Source organism: Heloderma suspectum, chromosome 4 (genome assembly GCF_057233095.1).
Source record: "Heloderma suspectum isolate Gila_16-S chromosome 4, 16-S_ref, whole genome shotgun sequence".
In the NCBI taxonomy this organism is placed as follows: domain Eukaryota; kingdom Metazoa; phylum Chordata; class Lepidosauria; order Squamata; family Helodermatidae; genus Heloderma; species Heloderma suspectum.
The window spans coordinates 165,753,809-165,778,296 of NC_139461.1; the positions used below are offsets into that span (position 1 = coordinate 165,753,809).

A 24,488-nucleotide genomic window follows, 5' to 3' on the forward strand; every position below is an offset into this window, starting at 1 on the left:
GACGCCATTTGCATTCTGGTCTTTGCCGTGATAGGCTACATAAGTATTTACGTAGCCTATCACAGCAAGCCGGGGGGGGGGGGAAACGGCGTACACAAATGGCGGTGGCTACGGCGGCCAACATTTGCGTTCCCTATTTCTCGCCATTTTATCCTACGTAAATATTTACACAGGCAATTACGGCGAAAAAAAAGGGAACCACAAATAGCGTAGTGGGCGCTATTTGCGTTCCCTATTTTTCGCCGTTTTATCCTACGTAAATATTTACGTAGGCTTTTACGGCGAAAAAAAAGAAACGCAAATAGCGCCCACTATGCTATTTGCGGTTCCCTTTTTTTTCTCCGTAATTGCCTACGTAAATATTTACGTAGGATAAAACGGCGAAAAATAGGGAACACAAATGGCGGCCACCGTAACCGCCGCCATTTGCGTACGCCTTTTTTTGTTTGTTTTTTGGGCATGCCATGATAGGCTACGTAAATACTTACGTAGCCTATCATGGCAACCTGGAAGGACGCAAATGGCGGCCGCTACAGCGGCCGCCATTTGCGTCCACAGAAGGCCGTCCGCAGCTGGAGGTCTGGCTGCGGATAGCCCTGGCCAGCTGCTCTGCAGAGCACAGCCGCCGCGGAGCACAGCTGGCCGGGCAGGATTCCAGGGGCGAGGACCGGATCGCCTCCCCCCCCGTTGAGGATTCTGGGGGGAGGGACGGAGCGCCTCCCCCCCCCCCGCAGCAGATGCCCCGACCAGAACCAGGTAAAGGATTCGTACATCCCTAGCCCACGTATAAGGCATTGCAGTAACCCAGACGAGAAGTTATCAGAGCATGGATAATTGTAGCTAGGCTGTCTCTGTCCAGATAAGGGTGCAGTTGGTATACCAGCCTAAGCTGATAAAAAGTGCTCCGTGCCACTGAGTTCACCTGTGCCTCAAGTGACAGTTCTGTCTTGTTTGGCTCTCACTCTCTTAGCTGCTACACTACACCAGCTATCCTGTTGGGGCTCCCCATTCCCCAAGAGACATCCTAGCAGCATAGCAGGTTGCATAAAAGGTGAACTAATATGGATGGATAAAATATTTGCCCTAAGTCTTGATCCTACAAAGGTTATTTGTAACCTGACTCATCGTGAAATGGCTATTGGAAGCCCCACCCAAATCACCTTTGATTCTGGTGGCATCTAACTTTTCCATGAGGACTATAATTTTTTTAAAAACAACAACAATAAGCTGGCATTCCAAGAAGTCTGAGGGCTTCAGAAAATCACATGTTGGAAACCACTTAATAACACAGCACAATCTCAGTGTGTTATTCTAGCCCTCCAATCTACAGTGTTCTGGTAAAAAAAAAACCCTTTGGAACACAATAACCTTCTTCAGATAAAGCACTGTGGTGTTGAATCAATGATTCACCAGTGAACCCCACCTCCAACATCATGCACACCTGTATCCACATGTATGATAAGAATGTCTGCAAGGAGAAGCTTCGACATGTACAGCTGTATTCGTGAAGGCATCCATGCGCTCTGGAACCCTGCACTATCAGGGTTGCAGGATGTATGAACGCCTTTGCACATATAGCTGTATGCATGAAGGCTTCCTCCCTTCAGAAGTTCATGTTGTGTGCACAGAGATCAGGGAGCCAGCCGAGCCAGCTTGCGCAACATCATGGGCGGGACTAATCAGCACAGCTTCCCCCTCACAAGCTGACTCAATGCGTAAGTGTATCTCAACCGATGAGCGCTAATGTTTCAACACCCCTGCCTCCAACCTCCCTCCTGTAGCCCCCATTGGACAGAACTGCCCAGAATGATGGATGAGGCCGTGGCAAAGAACAAGCAGGGGAGTAGCACAGGAATATGTTCTTCTCCATAAATGTACGTCAGCACTTTTACTCCTTAGACTTTGAAAGTGAAGTTTGTTTGGCATCAACGAGTCATTTATATGCAGCCTAGAAACAAGTAATAAAATATAGGCTTCTAAGCAGACATCTCACTTCCATCCCTTTGGAAGAGAAATATCAGTACCTGGCAGTGACCTGGTCAAGCAGTGGGGCCGTCCTCCCCCACCCATTCCCTCTTTTGGGTCACAGGCGTCTTCCCACTTAGCACTGCTCCCCATTCACAAGCATTTACCCATTGAGAATCTGTAGCAACTTTTTCCCATTGAGAAAATCGGAGCCGCACTGTTTCAAGCCTTCACAGCAGCACACTAACTATCTAGCCTCTTGCTCCTATCCACAATAGGGCAGTTTCATTCACAGAGGGGAAGGAGAGGGGGCGGCCAGCAGCCGGAGCCGGACAGGGCAGGGAACAAGCCTCTGTCTTTTGCTGAGCAGCAACTCTGCAGTTGATGACATTCACTTCAACTGGTGGGACTTCACCTAAACGCAAAATAAGGTGGCTTAAAGTACTCTTGTGTGACTTGTGAAAGCGGCGTTTCAGGCGGTGTATGCTCTTGTTTTGTGTGCCGCTGACAGACCAAAGCTAATTTCATGATAACCTGGATAAAAGCTAAAAACGCTTCTGCATGTGTTTCCATGTAGATCTGGCCTGGCTTGTCAGCCCCCTGTTCTAAGACCCCTGCCTGACCTGTTTCCTCCACATATCACTGTAACTTCATCCTCACCAGGCCTGGACAACACAACAGTAAACTTTGGTGGCTGAGTGCGAACAAGAATGGAACAAAAACAGGGCCACTGAGGCCAATAAGAGGGAGGTATCCACACGCTTGGGTGAAGCCTGAGGTTTGCAGAAGTACAGAACACTAAAAAAAACCCAACAGCCCAATGAGGACTGGGCATGCTCAGTGGGCTCCAGAGCCATAAAATGTTGAGTCCAAGAAAAAATGTAAAATGGGGGCAGGGGAGTGGTGAATTGAGCTTCTTACAGCTCATAGGATCCTGGAGGAGGGCTGGACTGGCTCCCTGGGACCCTGAACACGAGCACTCCTGCCAGGCGATGAGGAGATACTGCGACATTTTGGTCGTTGCAGTTCCCAGCTGTATTGCGCTATATCCAAACCTATTGTTTAGGCAAATAGTAGAGAAAAAGCAGCAGGCACTATGTATCACCCTTCTGTCAATGTAAAAAATACAGCCTATTATAGATGTTCTTTCCCAAAACAATTCATATATTTATTTTATTTGTCTTCGCAAAGGATTAGTTGTTGTTGTTGTTGTTGTTGTTATCCTGATTTTATAGATGTGCAGTTTTAGAGTTCATTTTATGTATCAGTTGTTTAACGGTGTTCCAAATATTTCATTGTACGGTGTCCTGGTGATTTGCTTGGAGAGTGGGGCATAAATCTCAGTGACGATGATGATGATGGTGGTAATTAACATTACACTTATTAATACATTTCTTTGGATAATAACGAAGAGCCTTGTGGCCCCTTAAAGACTAACACATTTATCATGGCAAATGCGTTCATGGACTACAGCCTACTTCATCAGACGAATGAAATGCCATACTGAGTTGCAGGTAATGAGATTTGGAGTTGGTCTGAATGACCAACTTACAGCCTGTGGTTACAGCCCTGTGCTTCTTCGTGGTTAAATTGGGCTTTGGTCAGGACAGAGTTGCCAAAACTGGTAGGGCTGCTAGAGATAACCTTGATGGTCCAGGCAGAGTTATCGGGTGCCCTGCTTTTGTTACGGAGGTGTCTCTGTATGGATGGGCTTCTTCTGGAAAGGGAGCGCCATTTGGGAATCAGGGCTTCGCTCTGCCCCACTAACCCCTCTGGAAATGTGCTAATTCAAGCTGTGGATCTGTGAGGAAGCTAGCAAAGGTTTTTAGGAAAACCTCTGTAAGTATTTCGAGTTATTTGCCTAGAGAACTGATGTGGGCACATTGAACTTTGGGCCATTGTTTGGGGAGTTAATGCTGTGAGCCTCCATCTTATGCTCAACCTGTATACATCACAAAAATGCTGTTAAGTTCTCCAGTGAATTCATTCCAAGAAAATCAAACCCTAGGTAAAATGCTTGCATCCCTGGAGTTCTCTGCACTTGGAGAATTGAGGTGTAGAGAGGATAAAAATACAGATGGTTTTGGGTAGGGACTGTAATCAGAGAGGTCAGAGGGAAATGAAATACATTGACTGCCCTCCTGGCATTTGAAATGTAATGAACACATATTAATGTATTATTCCCTTCAAGGAGATATCTCTTACCTTTGTGGGTCACCAATAACTCTCATGAGCCTGCTGAAACCTGAGCAAAGTCCATGCCAGCCCTGCGGATGGGAACAGGATGAAGGCAGTGGCTAACGCGGATTGACCTCACCCTATTCTCTCCAGCTTTGCCCCCATATACAAAAGGTATTTCATCATAAACCCTTTATTCCTGCTGAGACTCTTGCTGTGAAATTTTGTAAACTGTAAAGCCAGCTGCCCTGTAAGTGCAGGAACAAAATTCCTTTGATGCTAAGCCCTTGCTTTCACTGGAATTCTCATTGGCTACAGTGAGCTACATGACTAGATCACTCAGCTGAGTAACTTCTTTAACTGGGTAAGTTCTCTCATTTGGTTCTTGCAAATGTTTTGTGCGGTTGTTCCTCAACCATAGAATCATAGAATAGTAGGGTTGGAAGGGACCTCTAAGACCATCGAGTCCAACCCCCTGCTCAATGCCAGATCCAAACCCTCTCTTGTTCTAGCACATATTTGCTCTGGGAGGGCAGGTAGTGGTTGAATTTCTAAGTGGCTCTCCACCATGGCTTGTGTTGGGAACCACAATTCCCAGGGGCAATACAATAAGGTGCATGTGAGTGTGGCACCATAAGCATTCATGTGCCAATGTTGGGGATGGCGGAGAATTCCGCCACGGATCTCAGTGAGGCTGAATGCACTGGCCGAATGCACTGGCCCCTGAAATCCGTGGCGGAACGAAGCCCCCCCGCCCCACCACCCTGCGAAAGGCGCGCAAAATGGAGCACCTACCTGGTGCCGTTTGTGCTGCTTTGCGAATGGCGGCCGCATGTGCGGCTGCCATTTGCTTCACATTTTTTTGCCGTGATAGGCTACGTAAATACTTACGTAGCCTATCACAGCTAACACAGGGATGCCATTTGTGTCCCTGCGGAGGCCGTGATAGGCTACATAAATATTTACGTAGCCTATCATGGGGAAAAAAAGGGATGCAAATGGCGGCCGCTATGGCGGCTGCCATTTGCGTCCCTGCGCAGCCCAGCAGCGGCCAGATGTCGCTGTGGGTGGCCCTGGCTGGCAGCTCCGTGGAGTTGCCGCAGAGTGGAGCCGGCTGGCCGGTGAGGATTTCGGGGGGTGGGACAGAGCACCTCCCCCCCACCGCGGATGTCATGAAACCAAACAGGTAAGTTCTTTCGTTCATCCCTAACCAATGTTATGAACTGGAGGAGAACTCTCAGGAAATAGAGTTCCAAATGCTTGCTGGGAGAGTTCGTAATTACCAAATTGATTCCAAGCTGATCTGGACCAGATCTACACGGGGCTTTTACGCCAGTCCTACTGCGCCGCGAAATTGACAGTCAGATGACGCACATCCTTCTCTGTAGCCAGCGTGCTACAAGCTCTAGCTCAAAAATCTGGTGTTTCTGAGATTGCTTTTCTGATGGATTATCCTGTTGCTGCACTTTCACAGACCCACATCACAGAAGGAAAAAATCCTGCAATTTATCGGGACTTCTGCTCCCAGAATCTTTGTGGGATTAGATTGGGTCCTCTCCACATGGCTTCTAAAAAAACTAAACTTTTTGATGAGTTCTATGGTTTCAATTGAAAGCCACTAGGTGGCACTGTTGTTTTATTTGCACTGGCAAAAAAAAAAAAAAAAGCACCCGGAACAATCAACATCTTTACCATAAGCTTCCTATACATCTTGGATAGGGCTGCCATAAGTGTAGGAGGCAGTTCACTTGGTGACTAGGTAGCCCAGTGGACTGGGCTGTAACCTCCACTTACGAAAATATTTATCCAGTATGTCTAGATCGGAAGCGAGGACATCTTCAGTTGTCTCAAAGGATTTATGTTGTGTGGCTATAGCCCAATCATCCGCGTAGTCAAACTTCCTAGACTTTGTGTGTGGTATGTCATCTATGTATAAATTGAAAAGGAGAGGTGCAAGAACTGAGCCTTGTGGTAGTCCGTTGTTTAAAATTTTAGGGACGCTGGTATCCTCTCCTATAGTCACAGAGAAAGTTCTTCCAGCAAGCATATCATCAATAAGTCAGATAATTTTTTGGCATGAGATTACTTGTATTAATTTATAAAGTAGTCCATGTCTCCACACTGTATCATATGCTGCACTTAAATCTATAAAGGCTAGGGATATCAGAGAATTCCACAACGGATCTCGGTGAGGCTGAATGCCAGTGCATTCGGCCCCCCAAAATCCATCTTGCGGAACGGCCTGCCACCCCCCCTGCCCCCCGCGGATCCCCCCCAGGACGAAACTTACCTGGGGAGGATGTTCCGGGCAGCGGCGGCTTTGGCGGCAGCTGGTCTTCCGAACGGCTGCCGCCGCCGCCATTTGCAGTCTGTGTCTCCCCCCCCCATAGACATGATAGGCTATGTAAAGAGTTACGTAGCCTATCACGTCTGGGTTTTTTAAAAAAAAACAACGTACGCAAATGGCGGCGGCTACGGCCGCCGCCATTTGCATTCCTTAGTTTTCGCCATCTTAGTCTACATCAATAGCGTAGTGGGCGCTATTTGCGTTCCCCTTTTTTTTCTTCGTCTTAGTCTATGTAAATATTGATGTAGACTAAGATGGCGAAAAATAAGGAATGCAAATGGCAGCGGCCATAGCCGCTGTCATTTGCGTATGCGTTTTTTGTTGTTGTTACCCAGAGCCCTCCACGGCTGGAAATCCGGCTGCAGGTGGCCTTGGCCTGGGCCTGGCCAGCTGCTCCGCAGAGCCGCCATGGAGCACAGCCGGCCATCGAGGATTCTGGGGGGGAGGACCGGATCGCCACCCCCCCCGTTGACGATTCCGGGGGGAGGGACGGAACGCCTCCCCCACACCATCAACAGAATCCACTTAAAGGTCAGTCACTTTCGTACATCCCTAATAAAGGCAACTGACTTTTTTGCTTCGTCTGGTATCCTGCTTCTATATAGGTTGTTAGTGGAAGCACTTGATCAGCGCAACTTCGTGCAGGGCGAAATCCAGCTTGGTAATGCTGTGTCTAGCGTGTACACAATTTTTTAAAAAAACGATTTAGAAAGCTATCATGGTGGGAAGAAGGCTATGCTAGAAACTTCCTAGCATACTAGCATACCTTTTAGCATGCCATACTAGTTTTCCATGTGGTGGAAACAGTTTTGCTTGGAGGAGTATGGTTTTTGTTTTGATGAGTAAGATTTCCAGAGTTGAAGGCCAAGGCTACCCCAGGAGTAGCAAAAAAAGAAGGGGAGATAAATCCTATGGTCCCTAGAGACCATCCCATTCATTGATATGTGCTAAATTGGTCTGTGGTCTAAGTTGGTACAGGCCAGGCCCAAGTATTGTAGTGAGACCATAGGATTTATCAGCATCTCCCTCCCAAAGCTGTAGACACTCCTATGTCCTTGGGAAGAGGATTTCACGATCTAATCCCTCCCCCACGCCCTGATTTGCACTGCAACAACCAAAGGTAGTGGGTGGATGCTCATGTGTGCATGAAGGTGACTTCAAACCCTCCTGTGCATTTGTCTTTGAGAATATTAGAAGAAAATTACTTTTCTTCTTACCCTTGAAGATTCTTGTGGCCCAGCGAGCTTGGAGTTCAGACATTGGTATGATTGTTCCCAGAGATCAGAGGAGGCCAATGACGGCTAGTGTGGGCTTTTCCTTATGAGGTGGGGAAACAAACCTAAATAGTGGAGTCTGATTCTTCCTGGTCTTGATGACACCTTCCTCAATGGAAGGAGAAGTTGTACCCTGTACCAAAGTTCACAGCATCCATGTTTTCTTCTCTGCTGCCATCTTCAAAAATCGCACCTCTGTGACCTTTTTAACATGTGGCTTCATTAGCACCCTGCCAGCATTTGGGAGGTCACCAACTATAGTTGGATACCTAGTGAGGAACCTGCAAAGTGAAGAAGGCAAGAATACTTAAGGTGTCTCTACATGAGCGATTTATTGCACGCTTGTGATTGGCCACTCATGGAAGTTTGTGGGTCCTTTACAAGCTGGAATATTTTTTAAAAAAATGCAGGATATCGGCAGCGTGAAATGCCGGCATAGCACAATGAACTTGCCGAAGAAGGACTTTCCTCAATTCAACCCATGTGACTTCCGTGTAAATATTTGAGCACATTTCTCGATAGGAGGGAGAAGAGGGTAAAAAGCCTCCCTGCAATGAAGGGAGACAGATCTGATCTCCACCAAGCTCAGAATCAACGTCCACTGTTGATTCAGAGCACCCAGTTAAATTCAGTGGGGCTTACCCCAAATAAGTCTGCCGAGGGTTGCAGACTTACAGAGCAATCTTATGTCTACTCAGAAGTAAGTCTCAGTGAGTTCAATGGGGCTCATTCCCAAGAGTGCCTAGGGTTACAGATTTACTTTTGAGTGGACGTAAGATTGTGCTGTAAGTCTGTAACTCTAGGCACACTTACTTGGGAGTGAGCCCCATTGAACTCAATGAGACTTACTTCTGAGTAGGCATAAGATTGTGCTGTAAGTCATAGCTTTCCTGGTGGCTGTGAGGAAACAGTACAGCACAAGTTAGGCGACAAAAAAACCCATCCACCTTTTTGCGCACATGCGGGGGGAGGGAGGTGCTCACCCCATTCAAACCATGCGTCTGCCGTGTAAAGGAGCCCATTCTAATCCTGCAAAGAAACCAAAAGCAGAAAGTCCCAGTAAGTGCTTTTTGCAGGGGTTTTTTTTTTGCTAATGTAGGGACACCCTAAGGGCATCTCTACACCAGCCTAAAATCCTGCATTTAAAACAGGGCTTTCTGCTTCTGTTTTAAATGCAGGATCACGACAACTCCCTTTTTCACATGCTTCCTTTTCCCCCCACCCCTTCCCCCCTCCTTCTCCCCGAATCTGAGTCTTCCATTATCTTTCATTGATCTCGCTCCTCTCCTTGCCACTTTAAGCTTTAACTCTTTTGACAGAGGGAAGTCAAGCAGAACACATGGGGTAATTCGATAGCTCATTATCTGCAATCTATTTAAAAACGGAACAAAGGGCATTTAGTGCAGGAGATGGTTTGGATGATTGCTGTGTTATGTAAACTTCCTTGAAGGAGCAATCTCAATCCCAGGATAAAAGCCTGGTGTGAAGGAGCCCTTAGTGAGGAAACTGCAAAGAGAAGAAGAGTGGATTATGAGGAGGAATGCTTCTCTTGCTTTCTTATTTTTCTAATCAAAAGTTTGTTTCATCCTGTTTCTGCATCACTTTCTGGAAAGCCACAGAATTCAGGACTGGTGCAAAATTCAGTGGTTTGAGAATCTCAACTTTTTTTTCTTTCTTTTTTTAAAAGCAAGTTTCCAGTCGTTATGGTTGCAAATATAATCCATCAGGTTTTGTTAGTCAACTGATCATAACACATGCCAAACATGGGACAAGTCAAAGAAAAAAACAGACAAGAACAATTCTAATTATCAAGTATTACAGGTCTAGTATAAATAATAATGTTTATGAATTTGGCTGCTGATGAAGTAACACTGAGGATGACCCCATCAAGAGAAAACAGCCACAACCACAACCAAACAGCCATTCATGTCATCTACCAGGAAGCATCCTTATTAAGGAAGAAGAAAAGCTTTCCCTTGCATGCATCTTTATAAAACTGCACTAAAAAGCTAGAGATTTAACTTCACCCAAGAGATTTGACTTCACCGAAATTACAAGGACAAAGTCTTTGCATAAGTGGAATTCCTGAAAGTGACCTTCCATCATCACAGACAGTGTAGCATTTTACTTAGCCATGTGTTTGTTTGTTTGTTTTTTGCTGCATAAGTTTTTCAGAGTTCAAGTCTGAGGCTACCCCAGGAGTAGCAAAGCAAGAAGGGGAGAGGATTTATCAGAGACCCCCTCCTGAAGTCGTAGACACTCCTAGGACTTCGGAAGGGGGACTACATGATCCAATCCCCCCCCCCCCCACAGCCTCTGTGAAAAGAACCATGTCAGCTGCTTTCCAAGGTCACAAAAGTGGCTTCAGAGGACCTTGAAGAGGTCGAAAAGGGGGCATTCAGTAGGTGGGGTGATGTGGGGTGAGGAGGGGAAAGGAGAGGCCAGGATACAAGAAATCCTACGGCTTCTCCAGGCCTGGCTCCACACCCACAGTGCACCTCCAGCAGGTGGGCTCAGAGGCCCGTCCAGAGGGAAAGAGGGGGGGAGGAAGTCAGAAAGGTGAAAATTGCCTCCATCGCTTCTCCCACTCTGCTTCCAGCAGTCCAGCACGGCACTGGATACCTGGAAACCCCCTTGTTGCAGGCGGGAGTCTCATAGGATTATGCCCCAAATGATGTAAATAGCAAACAAAGCTAGATTAAATTAGGCCAAGTCAGAGAATCCATGTTAATCTGCATAATTTACACAACTCAGAGAAAGCAGTGTTTTCAGGTTCAGAATTTGGATTAGCTTGGCACAAAGTTTCTGTTGTAGTACCATACATCAGCGGTCCCCAACCTTTTGGGGACCAGGGACCGGTCTGTGGAAGACGATTTTTCCACGGACCGAGGGGGGGATGGGACCGGGCCATGGTAGGGGTGTGGGAACCCCCCTTACCTTGGGTCCACGGGGGGGCGATCTCTCCATTCCCCCCCGGCCAGAATCCTAGTCAGCCCTGGACTCGCTGCAGAGCTGCCGGCTGGCTCCGACCAGGGGAGGACTTCTGGCCGCTGGGATGCCATTTGCATCCTTGCTCTTTGTAGTAATAGGCTATTACTGAAAAGAACAGGCTCTGTCCGGAGGCGCACTTCTGGCCGCTGGGACACAAATGGCGTCCGCATAGCGGACGCCATTTATGTCCCTGTTCTTTGCAGTAATAGGCTATTACTGCAAAGAACGGGGCCGGAGCCGGCCAGCAGCTCTGCGGACTCGCAGTGGAGCAGAGCTGGCCAGGGCCAGCGAGGATTCCGGGGCGGGGGGGGGAGGGACGGATCGCCTCCCCCCCATGGACCCAAGGTAAGGGGGGGTTCCCCCACCCCTACTGCGGCCCAGTCCCTAACAAGCCACGGACCGGGACCGGTCTGTGGCCTGGGGGTTGGGGACCCCTGCCATACATTACACATTCCACCTTTCTGAATTTGCTCTTAAAAGACCTTGTATTTTGAATTTTGAAACTTATTCATTCCCTACCCTTCACAAATCTCAGAGTATTGAGAAATTCTAGCCTTACCTGTGCTGGGGGTTTAACCCATAGTCCTCACTGGGGGGTGTCTCCACCAGTGATTTACTCCAAGCCACCTGCGTGTGGAGGTCGTTAGGGACACATGACGTTGTGGCCATCTAGCAGCCACCCCAGAGTTTATCAGGGAAAAACTGGATTTCCTGAGACTGCTTAAAGTTCGATTCTTTTCCTCAAGTCGGGTTCTCCCCAGTATAGTTGCTGTGTGCACCAACCCCTGCACTGACCTCGAGTATGTTAGCCCTGCCCAGGGATGTGCCTTTCCCCTTGACCCTGGTCAAGGGGTGTTTCCTGTGTGTTTGCCATCCCTGCACAAACCAATTAGTGTCTACTCAGACGTAACTCCCATTGTGTTGAATGAGGCTTGCCCTCTGAATGCCCACATCAGTACTTACAAAGATCCCCCTCAATTGACATGGCACAGTTTAAAGCCCAATTCGCAAGTGCGGTTAAGTGTGATCTCGAGGCTTCGATTCTCCCTTATTTGCATAATTGCCTTAGGAAGTAACTAATTCACAGCTTCATTATAGAGATATTGTTTTACTGTGTGCTTTTTGGTTTTAATTTTCGTGAACTGCCCAGAGAGCTTCGGCTATTGGGCAGTATAGAAATGAAATAAATAAAAAATAAATAGCTCTTGCACAGTATTGGTTTGGTTAGAAAGGGGGCTGGTTTCCCATCCCTATGTTCTCCCTCCCACCCTTTCCCAGCACAAGCGTATGTGTATCTACTCAGAAGTAACATCCATTGTGTTCAATGAGGCTTGGGGCTCATTGGGAGGCTTATCTTACAAATGCACACAAGGGGAGGTAACTACTTTGCACCTTCCTTATGGAGCCTGGGGAGGGGGGGAAGCCTCTCTTATTGGTTGAGCAGCCCCTGCCACTCAGACGGCATTCACTCCAACACACACCCTACCCAGAAGTAAGTTATGTGAAGCCACTTAGAATGGTACGATGTACTCCCTCGCGGAGCCCTGCCCGGACCGAAAGCGGGTAAGCCACTCCTCCCTTCTCCTTCTGTTGTTGTGGAGACAGGGCCCTGGTTAAACCTCATATTCAGCTTTTTCTCCCCCCACAGTTTGGCCAGAGCCACAGGAAGCATATGACAAAGGAGGATTTTGACATTTGTATTATGCACCACAGCTAAGAGGTATCCGTTATCAGAAATCCAACTGGCCACCCAACTGTCACCTCTGGTGCTCAAAAAGTCTGTCAGGAGGAGAAAGGGGCATGTCAAGGAGGAAAAGACATCAAGGACTGCTGATGCCACCGCCACAGCAGCAACCCATGTACAATGCTTTTGATGGAATCCATACACATACTGGGGGCTCCTCCACACTGGGCTTTTATCCTGTGATTGAGATTGCTCCTTCACAGACGTTTGCGGGATCTTTATATGATGCCGTGACCCTGCCGTGACCCTCCTGCACTAAATGCCCTTTGTTCCATTTTTAAATAGATCGCAGATAATGAGCTATGAAATTACCCCGTTGTGTTCCGCTTGAGTTCTCTCCATGAAAAGAGGAAAAGCGGCAAGAAGAGGAGTGAGATCAATGAAACCTATGGAAGACTCAGATATGGGGAGAAGTGCGGGGAAAGGAAGCACGTGAAAAAGGGAGTCATTGTGATCCTGCATTTAAGACAGAAGCAGAAAGCCCTGTTTTAAATGCAGGATCTTAGGCTGGTGTAGAGATGCCCTAAGACAGGATCTACACTTGCATTAGAATGAGGTGGGGATGAACTGGCAGTATACTGTCATGGTTGAAAGGGCTGTACCATTTTAGACTGCAGATGTGGGGATCACATTTTTTAATACTCCCCTACTGGGGGATAATATGGGCTCCAGTATCTTTTCTCCCATAGGTGAAAAGCAGCTTGAGTCATTCATTTCATTTGATGGTGATATATGAGGTGATTTTCAACAGAAAAATGAGAGGAGAAAGGGTTACCCCCCCCCCCAGCTGTGGTCCTCTGCTCACCCTCAAAGCTCCTTTGCATTAAAAAGAACACATTTGGAGAAAAGAATCATAAAACTCCATATAATATTCTGTTCCCTTGGTTTCAGTGGGACTAAGTGTAGTTGGATCAGGGCCAATAACATGACCAAAATGCCCAGCATCATTCGATGTTTAAGAGAAGACAAGGCAAAGAAGTGTTTGCTTGAGCTGAACCTGCTTAGTGACATGGCTGAGGTCCAGAGATATGTGTGCTCCAGAATTTCCCAAGCCTATGACAAGGATTCACTGGTTCTGGGATTTTTCAGGATCCTTGTATTCCCGACTGTGCATAATTTCCCCTTAAGCTTCTCAACATCTGTGAAGAAGGCGGAAAAGGAAGAGAAGCCACATAAATCTGTACAAAGGCCAGAGGCAGAGGGTGGGATGTTTTTTCCTGAATGGTTTAGAGAATGAGTCTGACCAGCAGGGCCATAGAGAGGCTCCCAGTTTCAACCCCTGGCATCTCCCTTGAGAAAGGATCCGGGAGAGAATGGCACAGATATGCCTGAGTCTCTGGAGTGCAGCAGCCTGTTAGAGTAGAACAGCCATCCCTAACCTGGTGCCCTCCAGATGTGTCAGTCTGCAGCTCCCATCAACCACAGCCATCATGCAGGGGATGGGATCTGTAGTCCAGCACATCTGGAGGGCACCAGTTTGGGGAAGGGTAGAGAGCAGTGTACTAGATATACCAATGTTTTCACTCAGTAAAAGGCAGCTTGCTTTGAGAATTCATGAGGAACACTGTTGGCTGTAGAGGTGGGGTTGTGGAAACACTGAACACCCTTAGAGGTAATAAACTGATTTTAAGAAAATGATATTTTTCTGCAGGAAACTATCCTCCTCCACGCTCTACAACTTCCCATTTTTGGATTAGCATATTTGCTGCGAGGACTCCTTAACAGCATTCTAAAATAGCTTGCATTCTGCAAACACAGATACTACCCCAAATCTCTCTCCAAAGACCTTGGTCTTACCTCGAAACAAATATATCTGAGCAAGTCAGCGTGCTTCGTATATATCCCGAAGTACTCCATTACTCTGCTGTGGTGCGTGTAGTTTGAGTAATCCTAAGGGACAAGGAAGTAGCTGTAACTCATCATTTCCTTCTAGGCATTAATGGTCAAAGACTTGTAAATGCTGCCCTGGCTAGGGATGTCGGAGAATTCCGCCACGGATCTCGGTGGCGAATGCCAGTGCATTCGGCCCCCCGAAATCTGTGGCGGAATGGCCCGCCCCCCCACGGATCCCCCTGCCCCCCCCACGGATCCCCCCTGGGACGAGACTTACCTGGGGCGGATGTTCTGGGCAGATGCGGCTCCGGCGGTGGCTTCGGCGGCTGGTCTTCCGACTGGCTGCCGCTGCCACCATTTGCAGTCTGGAGGGTTTGGGGGTGTTTTTTTTTTTACAGAGACATGATAGGCTACGTAAAGACTTACGTAGCCTATCACATCCTGGTTAAAAAAAAACACCATTTTTTTTTGCCGCCACCATTTGCGTTCCTTATTTTTTGCCATCTTAGTCTACGTAAATATTTACATAGACTATTACGGCGAAAATAAAGGGGAACGCAAATAGCGTAGTGGGCGCTATTTGCGTCCCTTTTTGATTTGCCATTTTAGCCTACATAAAAATTTACATAGACTAAGACGGTGAAAAATAAGGAACGCAAATGGCGGCGGCCGTAGCCGCTGCCATTTGCGTACGCTTTTTTTTTTTTTTTACCCAAAGCCCTCCACGGTCGGAAATCCGGCTGCGGATGGCCCTGGCCTGGGCCTGGCCAGCTGCTCTGCAGAGCCACCTCGGAGCACAGCCGGCCGCTGATTCCAGGGGGAGGGACAGAACGCCTCCCCCCACACCATGAACAGAATCTGCGGAAAGGTAAGTGACTTTCGTACATCCGTAGCCCTGGCCCTCTGAATCATGCTCCTGCAAGATATCACCAAATTAAGAACAGGGCTTCTCAAGCTGAGCAAAGACAATAGTTTTTCAGGTACTTAACTTGAAGGCAGAATGATACACCCACTGCTGACCATAGGTGCATGCTATGATTTCTTGTCAAACACATTTTGGTGGTATATAGGGGTGGACGAAAGTCACTTACCTGTCGTCGAAGGCCGTTCGCGGTGGGGGGGAGGCGCTTCGCTGGTCCCCCCGCAAAGTTCAGGCCGGGGGGGGAGGCTTCCCGCCTCGCCCAGCCGAAATTCAGGCCGGGGGGGAGGCTTCCCGCCTCGCCCGGCCGAAATTCAGGCCGGGGAGGAAGCGCCTCGCCCGGCCGCGAACGCGAAAGTAAAAACAAAACAAAACAAAACTCCCCCTGATAGGCTATGTGACGATTCACATAGCCTATCACGGCTAGATCTGCAAAGTCAGCCGTGATAGGCTACGTGAATCGTCACGTACCCTATCACGGGTGACTTTAAAAAAAAAAAACGCGTACGCGAATGGCGGCCCCCATAGGGAGCCGCCATTCGCGTTCCTTATTTAGTCGCTGTAGTCTACGTAAATGTTTACGTAGACTACAGCGACCAAATAAGGAACGGGAATGGCGGCTCCCTATGGGGGCCGCCATTATCCGTACACTCTTTTTTAAAAAAAGTCACCCGTGATAGGCTACGTGACGATTCACGTAGCCTATCACGGCTGACTTTGCAAATCTAGCCGTGATAGGCTACGTGAATCGTCACGTAGCCTATCAGGGGGCGTTTTTTTTTTCTTCCTTTCATTGCAGTGGCGGCGGCGGCAGCTGGTCGAAAGACCGGCTGCCGCTCCTGCCTCGCTCGAACACCCGCCGAACCGCCGGCCGGACCAGCCACCGGGAGGGACATTCGGTGAAGGTAAGTCCCGTCCCGGGGGGGGGGGTGCGGAGGATTTCTCCCCGAAACTTGTTCGGGGGGCCGAACACGTTGGCGCTCGGCCCCCCGAAGTTTCGGGGAGAAATTCTCCGCCATCCCTAGTGGTATAGTGCTTCAAAACCTGTTCGACCAGAGACCATAGTGGGAGCAAAAGAGTAAAGGTAGCTCATAATTGCTTCAAGTCTCGGCAGGAAGAATCCTATTGTAACCCTTGGGTCAGCACCCAGGGCCGGGTTCAGTGTCTAGAGGTTATTTTTCCCTTAGTTTTGGTTCTGGCTCAACCCCCAACCCTGGAAACCTGGGACTCCAGTTTGGATGTCTGAGTAGCAACCTTTCCCATGTAGACGTAATGGCATTTATTCAAGTCAACAGTCAATGAACAAGAGATCAGCCACACAAAGCAAAAATATCTTTTAGTCCAGCACATCCCACTTTCTCCCAAAGTCTAGATATGCCAAAGGAAATCTGTGTCCTTTGGCCTTAGTCACAGTTAGTCCAGGGAGGGATATGTCCAATCAGTGGAGATCCATTGCAATATCCAGCACCTGCAGGGGGCAGCAGCAATGACTGGGGTGTGCTGTATGTAATAAGGGACTACAACTAGGAGGTGGTAGCAGGAAGGTAGACATATAGTCAGAGCCAGAAATATTGGAACAAGGATAACTGTTTTGGCAGTTGGCCTCTGTACACCACCACAATGAAGCTGAAAGGAAACACACCCAGATGGGAGCGAAGTCAGGACTTTCAGCTGTAATTCAAGGGGTTTGACAAAAGTGGGACACTAACCATTCAGGAAGGACAGCCAGTGGCATACACCCCCCCCCATCATTGGTGGCTCATAAGTAATGGAACAAACCAACATCATTTCAAACTTAAGGATCACCTTTAATACCTGGCTGAAAATCCTTTGCAGTCAATGACTGCCTGAAGTCTGGAACCCATGGACATCACCAGATGCTGAGTTTCCTCCCTCGAGATGCTTTGCCAGGCCTTTACTGCAGCTGCCTTCAGCTGCTGCTTGTTTGCGGGTCTTTCTGCCTGCAGTCTTGTCGTCAGTAAATGAAAAGCATGCTGTATTGGGGTGAGATCAGGTGACTGACTTGGCCATTGAAGAACATCCCACCTCTTTGCCTTCAGAAACTCTCGGGTAGCTCTTGCTATACGTTTTGGGTCATTATCCATCTGCAATATGAAGCGGCGTTCTATCAGTTTGGCAGCATTCGGCTGAATCTGAGCAGAAAATAAAGCCCTACACACTTCAGAATTCATCTTGCTGCTTTTACAAGCAGTCAGGTCATCAGTAAATGCCAGTGACCCAGTTCCATTGGCTGCCATACATGCCCATGCCATAACACTGCCTCCACCATGTTTGACAGATGATGTGGTATGCTTTGGATCATGAGCTGTTCCTTTCCTTCTCTATACTTTTCTCTTCCCATCATTCTGGTACAAATTAATCTTGGTTTTATCAGTCCAAAGAATCTTATTCCAGAACTGGGCAGGCTTTTTTAGGTGTTTGCTGGAAAAGGCTAATCTGGCCTGTCTGTTCTTGAGCGTTACTAGTGGTTTGCACCTTGTTGTGAAGCCTCTATAAAGCCGTCTCTTGACTGTTGATGTTGACAATGACATGCCTACCCCCTCAAGAGCGTTCTTGACCTGGCTAGATGTTGTGAAAGGGTTCCTCTTCACCATGAGCAGAATTCAACTTTAGTTGTCTTCCGTGGTCTTCCAGGCCATTTGCTGTTGCTGAGCTTGCCAGTTAATTCCTTCCTTTTCAGGATGTTCCAAACTGTTGTGTTGGCCAGTCCCAATGTTTTTGCTATCTCTCTGATGGGTTTATGTTGTTTCCTCAGCCTAATGATGGCCTCCTTCACTCACATGGACACCTCTTTGGACCTCATGTTGGGAGTTCCAGTGAACAGCTACCAAACGCAAACGTAACACTCAGAACCACCTCTAGGCCTTTTATCTGCTTGATTGGTCATGGGGCACCCAGGAAACAGGCCTCACCTGGCCATGCAGCTGCTTGTCAGCCATTCGTTCCATTACTTATGAGCCACCAAGGATGGGTGTGTGTGTATGCCCCTGGCTGTCCTTCCTGAATGGTTAGTGCCCCACTTTTGTCACACCCCTTGAACTACAGCTGAAAGTCCGGACTTCGCTGCCATCTGGGTGTGTTTCCTTTCAACTTCAATGTGGTGGTGCACGGAGGCCAGCTACCAAAACAATTATCCTTGTTCCAATATTTCTGGCCCTGACTGTAGGACTGGAGAGTGTTCTACCAAGGTAGCTGGGGAACTGTAGTGACTCCACATCTCAAAGTTAATGGGGATTGCTAAGCCAGCTCCATAGTAGTAGCATAGCTCTAAGCTTCCCAAGCAAGTAGTGATTTCAACCAGGAAAAAAGAGCCCACACCCTAATAATTTTAAGGAAATAGTGACTCAGTCTAGGGATACTATAGGCAAAGTAAGCAATTCCCTATTTCAGCAATGAAAAAGAGAACAGACTACTTCATCATACTTGTCTGTACGAACAGAAAACAACTTCTAGCCTGAAAATAGAGCCAGCCACTGCAAGTCAGCTCTTTTTTCCACAGAAAAAACTACACCCCCCTTTTTTAAAAATAAAAATTGGGCCAGACATGCAATCCCTGCTCTCCAAGGCCCACTTCCGGTCAGGGTGAGCCAGCACCCAGTCAGCACCCCTACTGTGGGTGGCTGACAAGAAGGCACAAGTCTCCCAAACACCCCTTTTGCTTTTTAGCTCATTTCAACAGTCACAGTAAGACATATGAACAACTCTGTCCAGCATGCGAATGAGCACCTCCACTGGCTTGGCATGCTGGGCTTGGTTTCTCTGCACTCTGCTTCCACCATCTGGTGGGGGGGGGGGTGCCCTCGTGGCTACAGCTTTACACTATAATTTGCACCCAGCTGTAATAATTCTTTAGACATTTGCCCTATTTAGGCATTCAGCTGAATGCATGAGGACAGCAACTGCGTAGAGGCTGTAGCTGTATTAACAGGATAGAGCTGGAGATACTTGAAAGCACAGGCCCTGCTGCAGGCGAGTGCTTCCAACCCTGCCCTGCATCCCTGGCTTCAGCATGTTGCTAGCAGTGGGGGCTCCTAACTGAGCATGACCCCTCTGGTCTCCCTCCAGTATTAGCATGCCTCTACCCAAATGCCAGACTTGGTGATGATATTTCAGAACTGACTAGTCGCTATATCAGTTCTCAGGGGTATCTGGTCATAGGGGCAAGGGGGTGCAACTGCGACCCCCCCCCCCCGATTCCAGTCATGATGTCATTCTGAGAGCAGCAACAGGGCTGGTGTGCTGCGCCTGCCTGTCTGTGTCTGCTTGTAGTTTCCGGCCACGCAGGCAAGGCTCAGGACAGGACAGGACAGGGAATCAAACATGGGAGGGAGGGATGCCCTCAAGTTTAACCAGCCCTGTGGGAGCACCTCCTCATAAGGCAGAGAGGTAGCAGCAGAAAGCAGCACAACAGGCTCCTCTGCACTGAAGCAGCTCCATTCTGAGAGCAGTACACAGGCCGGTGAGGCCCAGCCAGGGGAGGTCGTGGGATTAAACCCAAGAATAGAGGGGCGGGATTCTATCAAGCGCAGTTGAGAGCGATCGCAATACAAACAGCAGAATGTAGATGTGAGAAGGGCAGTGAGGCTGGCTTTCTGACAAGGCTAGACAGCAGGGCAGGCCGTTAGGTCTTCAGTTTGGTAACCTGGGGGAACACCTTCCTTGTGAAATAAACAAGCAGTAGCATGAGGACCTCCCATCCTGATTGTGACCATGCAAATCACTGACTTCACATCTTGTTCCACCTGGCATGAGTTCACTTTAACTTAAAGTGAACAAATGAGTTGTTTTCCAGCCCACAGGTGAGGTGAGATGTGGGGAGAATACAGGAAAGTCGCCTATCTGGGAAGCATGTGTTGCTTGTAAGGCCAATCCCTGCCAATCCCAGAATCCTAAGCAAAGATGGGCTGTTAATGTTGGTGTGTGAAATCACCTTAAGCCCTATGCTTTCACCCATAAAGCCTGGGAAAGTGCTGAAAGAGAACATAAGGGAAAGGGAGAGATGGCTGGCTGTCACATTATGAGGAGAGCCATTCCAAATTTAATCCATGCTCATGGGCCTCCACAGGAAGCGGCAAGGGGGGGCAATCGACCCCCTGGGGATGAGCCAGAATCTCCAGATTCCCAACTTTCATTAAAAAAAAAGAGCAAGTCTCTAGCTCTTGTAGAATCTGAGACATGAGGCAAAATGTGCAGCTAGGATTCTGCCTATTGTTTTTGTGAGAAACTAGCCTGCTCCCACCTTTTAATGTTTTTAGCCAAAGAATGAAGTCACAGCAATGGTTAACAGACTTGTGAGATGTGAGAGATTATTGGGTGTCGCATGCAGATCTCAGATGTTCAGAGAATATTCTAGTTGTCAGAGAATAAACCACTAGCAACCAGTCTCCACCAGTAGCCAACCAGAAGCCTCACCGCTTGCTTGTTACCTGCTAAATGGAAGTTGCATTCAGCTGCCACAGCTAACTGGTAATGCTGATAGAAACTGTGGCTCTTGACGATATGATTGTTTTTGTATTCCTGAACTATGGAAACTGAACATTTCATTTTACACAGTTCAGTTTCTGAACCAGGACATTTTTATTCACAGGGCAACTTCATCCTTTATTTCTCCTGGAATGCTTTAAGCAGATACATGTGGACAAAGCAGAAAAACCAGCATTCTCTTTGCCAGATGCTGCTGATGTGCAGATTCCTGTTTTTGCGGCCATTCTTTTGCAAATGCACAGTTAAGCCAGAGGTTGACTTACTTTGAACCTCCACAGCCCCCCTATGGTTTTCTTCACACCTAGCATTTTATCCCACTACAAACTGGTCCTTGTGATTCCAGATCCTTTCTGGGATTTACACTGGCCCTGTATACAGGCATCTCTCATAGCACATCCCTCCACTCTATACCTTTTCATGGCTGGGCAGAGCTGCACAGAACAATCAGGACAGAAGGGGACTGCTGGCCCCATGCCCCCTCCCCTCCCCTGATCATTGGTTCCTGTAACATGATTGATGGCTCCGCCCGTCCCTCCACTCTTCCACAGCAGGAGGGAAGTCGAAAGCCCTTCTAGTGACCGGGATAGTGGGCTGTGGGAGCTGGTCCCCTCCTTCCTCCAAGGGAGAGAGAGTCTTCTTGGTGGCTTACCCAGAGGTTGCTGGCGCTGCTAGTCCTTCTCTGCTAAATATGCCAGTGTACGATGGAATTAAATGCACTACTGAGTTTGAAGGGTACACCGATTTCTGGGTTCCCAACTACAGGAGTAAGAAATCCACAAACGGACTTGTATACAGTCAATGCACCAAGCCATCCCTAGCAGCCCCGCCCCCAAGGTGGCCACAGGGGACACCTTCTTAATTAGACCCGGCTTGCTTCCCCCCCCCCCACGCTGTTGTTGTTCTTCCACCTTATTCTGGCTTCCCAACAACCCTGTAAGGTGGGCTAGGAGAAGAGATAGAAGCTGGCTTTCTCCTCCCGCCATGCTGCTGTCGATCTTCCCCCATATTATGGCTTCCCAATGACCCTGCAAGGTGGGCTAGCAGAAGAGATACTGGCTGGCTTTCTCCCCACCCCCAGCGCTGTTGTTGCTCTCCCCCCTTGTTCTGGTTTCCCAACAACCCTGCAGGTGGGCTAAGAGAAGAGGCAGTGGCTGGCTAGGTGGGAGGGAGTACTATGGAAAACCACCTCAGCATTATTGCCTTATCTAAAACAACCCCATACACAAAAAAGAAGCCATTAAAAATGACCATTCCAAGCTCTGCATGATGAATTTATTCAGGGGAGAAGAAAAGGCACTTTTAATACCCACTGAAATCCTTACTGTCAAGCCTTTCTCCTGCCTGGCTGAGAAGGGAGACTCCCCTATCCACCCTGGGAGGAAAAAAGCCCATCAATCTGGTGAGCAAAAGGGAGAAGAAGCAGTCAGTGAAGTCAATGGGAGGGGGAGGGGGAGGTTCCAAGTACATGCATTGAAGGGGATGGGAGACCTTAAGACTGGTACTCTAAGTAGACATACAATGCACTCCTATGCATGGCTACTTAGAAGCAAGTCACACAGATTTCAATGGCACTTACTCCCAGGAAAGAAAAGCCTTACAGCCAATGAGTTTACTCAGAAGTAAGCATTACTGTGCTGAGGGGGATCTAGGAGAAGGATTTGGAATGGTTAAGCACTTTACAGTTCAAGTGCCCATAATGGAATTGGGAGAGAGGCAGAAATGGTCACTGGAAGCGTGGTCAGTGAGCTGCCCCCCCCACCGATTTGTTGTTGTGACAATGTTATTCAACACCTCCCAGCAACACCCACCAGCACATGCCCACCCAAAGTGGGACTAAGCACTAAAGGGGAAATACACAGGGAGGAAATGGCAATTTCAATCACAAGCACAGAAAATGCCAGATTTTCCCATTCTCAGACAACACGGGAAGGGGGAAGGAAAATTGTGAGATAGCAGCAGGAGAGCAGTGTCGTCGTTTAAAGCTCCCATGAAAACTAGTGATTAAAGAAGAACGATCCTGCTGAAAAAAAAACAAGGTGTGAAGAGAGCCTGTGTCTTGACTTCTCTCAAAACACGTTGGCTCAGGACGTAGCAGCATTTAATGGCAGTCAGACCACTGGCCCCAGCTCCTACAATGGCAACCCTTTTTGCCATGCTAGCCCACATAAAAGGAACAACAAGCTGCTATAGTCATCTCCCATCATTGCACAAACTAATAGATATAATTGGCATTACAGGACACGTGTGTTGCCAAAGTATATGGGATCAACAGGTTCTTTCATAAGATTCACAGGGAAGCAGGGAATGAAAGTAAATTTTATCCAAGGCCAAGAGGTGCTCACATCCTTTTGTTGGATGTAATGATGCGGACAATACCATTCCTCAGCAGTGTCCTTTTATGATCCAGCTGGAAGTGGTATCTGTATCCTGCCTGAGAGTCTCATTGAAGGAATATACTGTGCCATGTGTGTTTTTTTCATGACTACTGAATGTGGCATTCAAAAGGCATCAACTCCCACTTCATGGGACAAACTAACTCAGTGTTATCTCTTTTAAAGAGATGGAGAGTTTTTGAAGTTTTCTCATGGTATTTGCATGCTTGTGTAATTATTCCTAATGAGGAAGATTGTGCCACTGTAGGATTTACAATTGCATTTAAAAAAGCAGAAGCACTTTGAGAATGTGCAATATGTTCTTGGGGGCTGGTCTAGATGACCTGCCTTAGTCTACTTCATGGTGTTTGTATTTTTAGTATTTTTCAACCAATACACATTGATTGCTTCTTAATGCATGTTGGAGTGTACAGCTACCATGTTTTCAATATCATGGTGGTGTATCATCATGCCAGAGCACAGTAGTCTAAAGGTCTGATATTTATTGACAAAAATTTATGAGAGAGAAAAACTGGTCAACTGGATCCATTCTCTATGGCTCCCACTGAAATCACTTGATGTATTGACCTTGACCTGCTCCATGTCTCCTTGTATGGGACCAACAGACAACACCTAGAATCTTCATCCAAGCCAGGAGGTGCACAGGTCTGTTTTTTAGATGCAGATGATACAGGGAAACTCGTTGCTCAGCATTGAGAATTTCATGATGCTGTGGAAGGTGGCTTCCAGTGATATATTTCTGCTGCCTGAGAAATCTCTGAGAAGTCTCATCCATGCAATGGATAAGCTGTCTGAGTGTATGTACTAAACAACAAGCATCACATCTTTGTAAACTAGAGAGCCCTGGAATACCTTTCCACATTTCTCCTGGGCAGGAATGTATTAATGTGTTTGCCCAAATACTCTCAAGGCCCTCCAAACAAGCAATTGTGAGTATATCAATTATAATTCTGTCTTTCTTTAACTCAGCAAGCACACCTTCTTGGAACAATTCAGAGACATTTTTGAGTTGACCACTTAAAATTAAGAGGCAAGAGAGATCCATAATTTTGCACCAGTGTTTGTCAGGAATACATAAATACACCGTAACACAGCCAGGAAATTGCTAGGAAACATTGCAACAGATTTTCAGTTGGCGCAAACTTGTATTGCTACAAAGCAAATCTTTGTTGATGTGTCAGGTTGCATCTTCTGTAGATGTAAACCTAGGTGACTTGCACTTTCTCTGCCCACATTTCCAGGTCATAGCCAAGGAATGTTCTGCAAGTACAGGGACAAAAAGCACATCTCTCTGCACAAACCCCTTTCCTTTGGAAGAGACCCAGGAGCATGGAGAAAG

The 24,488-nt window shown here is 47.7% G+C and overlaps 1 pseudogene; it reads right to left on the minus strand.

Annotated features, from left to right (window-relative positions):
* Window positions 1-1,406: 1,406 nt before the first annotated feature.
* On the minus strand, window positions 1,407-23,731 carry LOC146347676 (flavin-containing monooxygenase 5-like; annotated as a pseudogene).
* Between the last annotated feature and the right edge of the window lie 757 nt (window positions 23,732-24,488).